Below are 9,671 nucleotides of genomic sequence, written 5' to 3' on the forward strand. Positions count from 1 at the left end.
TGGAGCAGAGGTTTTATAGGCCTACCTCCCCTGCCTCTGACACGTCACCAGCCATCTCAGCCAATCACAGCAAAGTGAAGAGAGATACAGCAAGAGGGAGGGAGGGAGGGAGGGAGGCAATGAAGTCAGAAAGTGGGGGAGGATATGCAAGGACGAGGCTGGGAAATTACTGTAAAATGGTAAAAGCCGCTGATATTCCACACTTTGTTTTTCTTGCATGTCCATGAAAACTGCACACCAAATCATTTAGTGTTTTGCTTTTAGGCAACTCTTTCACAACATGAATGGATCTTACTTTTGTAATACTAAATTTTTAATTACTGATTCTGTTTTTTAGATTTTAGTTTCTTTTTAGTTTCATCAGTAACAACAAAAAAGCTTTTTCCTGCATAAATAAAAGAGTTCAATCAGATGATGATATAATAAGCTGATCAGCTAATAACATGCTGTGTCACATCCCTTCTCGGACACATCCTTTGTTCCTGCTTCATGGTCCTTCTTTGTACAGAGAAGATGTGATAAAGATAAGGAATCTCTCTGGTGAGAAACACAATTGCACTCAGCCTTTATAGGCCTGATAAAAGTATTAATTCGAGGGAATGCTGGGAAGGAGACGCGATGTTCACTCCGTACCTCCAGCTTGCTTACAGTAATATAATTATACAAGCAACCACTCGACACAATAAAGCGATAGCGAGACAGTTTCCCATATGGCAAGCTGCAGGGTGCTTATTGAGGATTTGTTTGCCATATAATTCAGATTATGGGCAATCTAAAGCTAATGACTCCGATACATTACTTTCACTGCTTTACAGTGGCTAGCTGGCATATTTCTAAACACAGAAGTTGCAACAGAAATCCTTCATAATAATAATAATGATGATAATAATTGTTTTGTCAGTTTTTTTGTAGGGAATTCTTGTTTTTGTGAGGTTACAACTGATACTGAGAGTCAACAAAGCCAATGCGGGATTTAGAGCAGGAAGGGCCCCCCAGCCGCTTCCGAATGACAGTGGAAACATTGTATTTCACCTGTTGCGTAAGTCTATAGCCATGAGCATTTCAAGGAATCGAGACGCTACGGGGCTGTGTGATGGATTGGATCAGATCTGTTAATGGCAACTCAACTCCACTGAATGAAAAAAAAAATTGTCACTGAATATTACATACAGGGTGTTTATGGTCTGCCTGTATTTAAAACAAACAAACAAATGACAAAACCAAAACAAACAAAAAAAACATTTATTATCAAATGTCACTGGCTCTACGAAGTAACACTAGATTCACTATGGATGGTTTGTAAGCCAATTAAAACAGATCAGACATTACTGAATAATAATTTATGTCATTAAATATTTTCCTCTTGACAAACAGGAAGAAAAATGTCAAGAAACTGTTCTGGTAGGCTAAACTGTAAGAAGGAATGATTTCATCTTTGACAGTTACAGAGGATTAGATTAATTAACATATTGCATGCAATACTTTGTTCACCTCAGTTTATTCAAAAAGATTCCTGATCAATACATTTCAAACCACCCAAAAGCAACTGTCAGTGCTCTTTATCTCACAACTACAGTTTTTTTTACTATGATTACAGTAGTACATTTATAGTAGTTAATCTAGAAGAATTTTAAAAACACATGATGCTAATATTCTATAACAACCAAACGCTTAGTGCACCACAGATCAGCACATCATACAGAATCAAGACCCAAGCAAGCTCTGACATTTATGCACACCAGTTTAATCAGAAATAGTAATAGTAATGATGATAATCACGGTTTAAAAACAAACACAGCAAGTTAAATACTGCCAACAATGACCAAAACCAACCAAGGGGTGAGGCAGCAGTGATGGAGCTCCGTGGGACAGAGGAAAGACATGTCTTTGGCTTTGGATACATAAGAAATACTTGGTGTTATAGTTAGTACAATAATCCACTGATAGTTGATTTTAGTCTTTGGGTATAGTTAGATTTAGTTTGATTACCCAATATAGGTAAATTGGTTTGCATACCTGAAAGATATTGCTTTGGTCCTTTGTTTAAACGCTTAAAATGAACCTATGTATTTTCCCGAATGGCGACCTTTTGTGGTTGTGTGACTGATGACTGTGTCCTCTGAGATACAAAGGTGGAGGCAGACTAATGTTGTTAGGCGTTGGATCGTTTATCCTCTCAGTTATCTTTATCCTTTAACCATCATGATCTTTTCCTAACATTCAGTTGAGATGTTTAGCTGACATAGCTTACCTAGACCTCGTTTCTGAAGAAGGTAGTCCCATGGATCACTTTGAAAGGCACTAACAAAACAAGGACAAATTACCCTTAAAACAGTTTAGTCCAGACTATCCCCGGGCTAGAAAGGAAGCAGCGCAAAGGCCACCGTCTGTGGTACACAAGCATTTAACAGGAGCTCACGGTGTACCGAGACAACGCAGAGCTGATTAGGTTGAGTCAGCTAATGCAGAGTGGATAGCCGTGGCTGGGAGGAAACACGACTGAACAGGGATTACCTAAGCTGTCCGGATTCATTGTGTTGGGGAGGATTTAATTGCACCATTTATTGGAAGAACAAAGGTTTGTCTCAGAGGCCTGGGGGAACCCAGCCACCCACTTGCCTACTCATATGCTCAGATTGTGATGTCAGTACACTTCCATGCTTCTGTCGGTCTCTGTGACAAAAGACCGCCTGAAGAATAAAAAAAGCGAAGGTGTATAATATTGTTGAGCGAAGGACTTCTCGGGAAGCTCTGAATTCACTCTCCTTGAAGCTGGCTGATGCAACACATGCATGAAAAATATATTTTTGACACTGCTAGGATTATAAAATGTTCTGAGAATCATGCACCCCATCCCTTTCTTATTTAACCCTCTGTCTTTTGTTAGTATTCGTGTTATAGATGGGTGAGATAAAGCTGTGAGAGAAGCCTTTAACATCTTACTTGGAAAAACTCTGCTTGTGAATTCAAATCCCACTCTGAAGTAGGGAGCAACAACGAGTTTTGTTTTTTGTTATCAGCTTTGGCCCTCAGATGGTCATGCATGCCTTTACACTGAACTTCCTGGCATTACTGTCAGGAGTACATGGTAATATATCTATAGTTTAAAGGTTAATGCTCTGATGAACTCTGAGGAACAGTAGCGCTCTCAGTATTGATGTAGTTTAGAGGTTTTTCTAGGTTTACCTGAGGGCTTTGTTGTCTTTCTTCTAGAAAAGACTAAATAAAATTACTTCAGGAGTTCATATCTTTGTGCATATTTGTGTCATGTGGTTTTGACAAAAACACTCAAATTGATCTCTGTCTGTAGCGGTCTTGTGTTTGATTGCAGCATATAATGGGGAATTGTTCTTTTGTTGAAATGTTTTTAAAGGAGAACACTAAAAATAAGTCAAAACAAAACCAAAAACCCTGAACGCATATCTTCAGTGTCTTGAGAGTCTGACTATTGGATAACACCAAGGAAACACATGACCTGGTAATTCTGATGAACTCAAAGTGACATTTACCTGTATGAGTGAGTTTTAAATGAAAGGTCACCTGTCACTCCCGGCTCGCTTCATCACCTCTGGGGCCGAATTGAGATTGAGGCCAGTTTAGGACTCCTAACGTAACCCTTACCGTACTTTACCTCAACCCACAATTATATTCATATTATTTGCCTTCAGCTAAGCTCTTTCACCTCATGCTACCTGAAATTGAAAGTCATTTTTCATCTCCGGCCGTCCATCTTGAGCCCGGTGAAGACGTTTCAGTTTCATCTGGGCTCCATTTGGGATGGAGACAAAGCTCATCCCCAGCTCAGCATGCTCCTTTCACAGTTCACCTTCATCTGGGTTGTGTTGTGGAGATGAGGAGGCAGGATGGGGATCATCTTCTCTTCAGATGAAGCTGTTATGCCACCCTCTGTGAAGAATTAACACCAAAGAGAAAATAACAGATCAGATGAGGTCCCTAACTCACTTTAACTCTCGGTCGGCATCAAAGAACCCTGAAAAAAAAGACCACCAACAGGCAGTAATGGTAAATAATTTGATGGTAAATTACATCCTGATGGAAATCTGTTATTAGACATCATTCCCTCAGAAGTTGACTGTTTCCATTAACCTAGAAAGTAGGCCAAGGAGCTCAGGAAAGTCCTCTTATGCGTATTAAATGATTACCACCGCAGTTTGGGAATCAGAATTAGAGCCTAATCCCATTAGTACTATACATGTATCAGATGAGAAATACAAAAGAGATGCTCTTGAACGCAAACTTTTTTGCAGTGTACACACAATTGCAAATGACTGCATAATCTTCCGATCCTTCTGTGGGGAAAGCACCAGTGGCAAGAGAACCATGTCAGCTAACTATATTAGCTAGAAGTGGCAGCAGCTGATGGTGTCAATCTGTGTCAGCAGACAGTTTAGTTCAAACACACACAGGACTAAAAAGGGAAAAAAGTGATGTAATCCACTTATACTGTTAATGACTTTGTATGTTCAAACAAAACAGCTAACCGCATGTTCATTGGTAGCTCCGTTACCTATTTAAGTTTGTCTTTTGTAATCAGCAGCAAAACAGTGCTACAGTCGCTGTAGTTTTAGTCATATTTGGGCAAAAATATTAACATCGGACATATTAAGCATAATACAGCACACAAGTGGTAGTAGCAGTAGAAATGTGAGGATTTTCTCGCCTGGATGCTTTAATACCTGCTTGCTGTTTGAAAGTTATTATCACAGGCCTACAGGAAAATGTCAGAAGCACCATTCAAACTGATTTACTGAAGACATACAGTATATATACACACACTGTAGGCAACCGTAACCAGAGAGTTGATCATCTTTCTAAAACATTAGATGTTTTTTATTTGACTGTATTATTATTATTATTATCTAGGTTTACTTTTTAAACTGGCAGATCAGTGGATCTTCCCTTGACAAATAAAACAGAATATTATTTCAGGACTGGAGTAAAAACTCAGACTTGCTGTTGAACAGACAGAAACAGTAGGCTATGAACATCTTGCTCCTTTCACCTCTACTGATGATGACTGCACAGCTAAAGAGCTATTGTGCTCCGGGGAACAATTCAGCTCTCCCTATGCTTGAACAAGGAGGTTTCACTCCTTTGTTTCCACATGAAGCATTAACCAGCTGTTAAAACTGCTTTGCTTTGTGATGCCCATCGCAAATCACTTCAACAATACAGAACGTACACATTAGGCTGCAGAACAAACACAGTGAGCAGCTGTTCTGATGATACACTCGAAGTTAACTGAACATGTTGTCTTATAAGTGAACTTCCAATGCACTGAAAGGCTACTGATGCATGTGTGCACCATCGCTGTGCTGTCAATAAAACTAAATGGAGACAAATGTGGACAAGATTCCCTGCAATGTTGGTGTGATGTAAAGAGATGAAAACACAGCAGAAGCAATCATATTCCGGTAACATCCCTGTGTTTGTGCCTGGTTTGTGTTCCTGGTCTGTATGTGTTGGAGAAGAGACAGCAGTGTAACAGAAAAAAAAATAAAAAATCAACATCCTCGTCTCAGGTCAATGCCACAGGAAGTGCCTGTAATGTTTCCCAGCATTACATCGGCTTGTTTATTTTTTACTGAAGGTCCCTCAGAACGGTGACTCAGTAGAGAGCGGAAGGGGACAGTTGAAAGCCTGTTTAAATGAATGAGTGAATGGAAACATTCAGGCAGAAAAACGAATTACTGGGAAATTCTTGCCTCCAAATCGGCACAGTATAGTAAACACTTCAAACAAGAAGGACAGACGATGGATTAAGCTTTTATTTTGGTTCTGGTTTTTGTGCAGTGTTTATTTATTTTGTTGTTGGGTATTTTTCATGACCTGATGCCCAAAATTTGTCCACTGGGATGATGAGGACATGTGGGAGGGACTGGGAGTAGAGCCACCGCTCCTCCACATCGAGAGGAGCAAGTTGAGGTGGTTCAGGCCAGGATGCCTCCCACATGTCTTCCAGAGGAGGTGTTTCAGTAAAATGACTGCAGGGTTCGCCCAATGAAATGAATATTTTCAAAAAAATCGCTTTATACTGATACTGTAAATACAAAGCCTAAATACACATATGCTTGTTGAAATCTCATATTAGAAATGCATTGACAGTATGTAGTCTGGCCTCTGTGAGGGACGAGGCTTCATGAAGTGGACTACAATTAAAAGTTAAACGTTTCTCAGCCACTTCATATTTCTCTGGAATAATGACCAAGTCTTACAAACTCGTGTGGGTCAAAATGTTTTAAAAGATATAAAAAAGTCGCAAGACAGTTTGGGTTGGGATGCCAAATATTCGGTTATTTCAGAACTGCAATCCACCCACATAGATTCACAATTTGAATGAAAAGTGCTAAGATTTGTGCTTGGACAGTTGTCTTGTTCCCCTAGAAGTGGTCCTGTTTGGTCTCTGTGGAGTCTGGGAGCCTCAGGTTGCTCATCTGTCCGATCCTCCTCTGGGGAGGAGAGGAGCAGCCTGCTGCAGGCACAGCCAGATGCTCACTGTGGCTGTTAAACAATAACCACTGGAGTGTGCTCCCCCCTCAGCAACACTGTGATCTGGAACTACTCCCAGGGGGCCATTTAGACGGAGGTCAGCCAGGCCCACAATATGCAAACTGTCCCAAGATTTACAGTGGCAATCTGTGCAATGATTTCTGTGCTTTTCATTGCTGGTGTTCATCACTCTGGTGTTTTGCCCAACCTAAAATCAGAACTTGTGTCCTGAGCTCCACTGACGTTCTTTTGTCTCTTTTCACTTTTTTTTTCTTTTGCTGAATTTTGCCGTCTTTTCTTGCTCTGTTCGGTTATGTAAGATTTGAATGGTCACACCTCCCACTTTACTTTTGCTTCTTCGAAGGGTCGGAAATTTCAAGAATTAAACTGTGAATGGAGGTAGTGCAGTCGGCACCATCAGCGCAGTGTGAAATTGACCTGAGGTGGTTTTAACATGTGCATTAGTCTGCCGGCCACTGCACGGACAGCTCTGATCTAACAACAAAACCTTAGCTCCCTTTGGCAAAGCCTGATCAAGACAGGACTGCTGCACCTTTACTGAGCCTCACCTCACTAGGAAGAAAAAGTAGGTCTGTTTACAGACATCACAGAAGTCACATTATAGATGTATAGTATGTTGTGTACACAGTTAGTAGCAGAGCAGGGACACTTGCAACATGAGACGGTTGTAACGCCTTGAATTCTCCCAATCAGAAACAAGCTCGTGTGATTACACTCACTCTGCACATGCTCAGTCAGATTGTCATTTTTGCTTTTTTGGGATAAGAATTAAACTTTGAGATGTATTGTCAGAAGTATTTTTTGATCTATCCCAAGATCAAATGTCAAGGAATCCAAACAGGTGTTATTTGACATGTCATTGTCATTTCTATTTTTAGCTTACAAAGCAGTCAGGCCAGTTTATCAAGCGTTTTCCTTTGGGCTTATGCTTTAAAAACATCATGAGCTACTGTTAATTAAATGCTAAGTTAATGAAACTCAGTCGTAAGCTAATAGCCAGTGGAAACACATGAGTTTGCTTACAGCTCATCAAATATCAATTTAAGATCTCTTGTCACAGTTACTGTCCTCCCACTGGTAGGACTGTTGCCCTCAGTCAAAGTTCACTTTGAATGCTCTTTAAACTTTCGTGAGGACGTGTATTCTACCACCTAAATAATTATAATATCAAATATGAAATATCCATCCATCCATTTTCTATACCGCTTATCCGTCAGGGTCGCGGGGGAGCTGGAGCCTATCCCAGCTGACTACGGGCGAGAGGCGGGGTTCACCCTGGACTGGTCGCCAGCCAATCGCAGGGCCAACACACAAAGACAGACAACCACACACTCTCACACTCACACCTAGGGGCAATTTAGAGTAGCCAGTTAACCTAATGTGCATGTTTTTGGTGTTATGGGAATAAGCCGGAGTACCCGGAGAAAACCCAGGCAAATATGAAATATAAAATATGAAATAAAATAATAACAAAAATTCCCTCTTTTGTCCTACACGGTGAAAAAATGTGAAAAGAACTTAATATTCACATGAATGTGTAAGTACAGGGAACGGCTGTAATAGTGGAGTGGCTCAAATACACTGTTTCAACTGCTGACACATTGAAGTTTATAGTACAGTAAACTGGCTTATGCAGTGCAAATGGTTATTGATTTATTAGCAAAGAGTTCTGACTTTTCCCTGGTCTCCCCCACACGTTTGGGTCACAGTAGTTAAGAGTTTGTACACACTTTTATGACTTTCCATCCAATATTTGTTGAGATATTTAGACCTAAGTCATGCTGATGAATTTAAAGTCAGAACAAGTCACATCCCGCCCAGAATCACCCTGTCAGTATGGCTACACAGCTGGCAGAGCTATGCCGCCACAGTGCTTTTGTGTTAACTTTGTGGATTTTGGTGGATTTAGCCACCGTGATGAAAATGAACTGCCTCTGATTACCTCCGGTAACCACTGAGTTTCTTCTGAAATGAACACCAAATGGCCTTGCAACATCAGACATACAAAACAACAAGGTGTTATCTGTAACCCAGTGGTTACCAAGCTTGTTTCCTCTTAGCATCTGTCATCTGCTGCCTGTCTGTGAGCTGGATTCTGGGCTATCACCTCCACGTCTTTTCAACATGACGAGTGTGCATTCATCATTTCCTGAATATTTGTGTACATATTTACATAGAGCATGTAGAGGAGCCCGGCACCAACGCTGGTAACTAGGAGAGTTTTATTATTTTTAACTGCCAGTGAGAAATAGCAAAGGCTCTTTTTATATGATAATTTGAAGGATTAATGACTGCAGTCATTAATCATCATCATTTGTCATCATCCGGTCGCGTGAAGCCCTGTAGATTTATTATCGTACCATCTCTGACAGAACTGAGTAGGAAAATAAAGCCTTGAAAAGCACGTGTCTGTGAAGAGTGTATGGTGGAGAGAGTTATCTATGGAGATGGTTAACTGACTGAGCAGAAACTGATTTCACAGCCATGAATAAAATACAGCCGTGATGTTCTCTCCAACAAAAGCACCTCCAGCAGTTAAATGACTGCGACTCGTAGGTGGTCCTTCCACAGCAGACCCAGCAGAGCTTGTCCCGGAGAAATCACTGATAATGATTAACTTGATGTGTGGTGCTGTTTCTTTCTTCCTGCTTTGCACTCCGGTGGGGCTGCGAAACATCAGGCCCAGACAACAACAGGACTGATATTTGACTCTTGTCAACATCACAAAGACACTATGAATATACCTGCTGCCTTGGAGATCATAACAAACAATCAGTAGTGTCAATACCAGGGAGCAGCAGGTACTGTTATTCCCAGAGACTGTTGTTTGTAGCTAAAAATAAGGAGGGAACACAAAAGCGGACAATCCACTACAATGGGAATATGAGAGTTTGATTTAATAAGGATCAGCATAAAGATGTCAAAAATGACAACATGCAATGACATGATTTAGCATGCTGAAACAGCTTCAGCTAATGCTGAATTGCAGTATCTTTATTTCCCTGTATTATAATTGGCCTCGAACTCAGATGCCATGTGGTACTTGGAAACATGGGATTTTTATAAAATAATGGACATAATTTTTCCTTAAGAAAAAAATGTAACAAATAAAAGCCCAATTAGCATAAAAAACATTCTGA

The sequence above is a fragment of the Scatophagus argus genome, chromosome 6 (genome assembly GCF_020382885.2).
Source record: "Scatophagus argus isolate fScaArg1 chromosome 6, fScaArg1.pri, whole genome shotgun sequence".
NCBI classification, from domain to species: domain Eukaryota; kingdom Metazoa; phylum Chordata; class Actinopteri; family Scatophagidae; genus Scatophagus; species Scatophagus argus.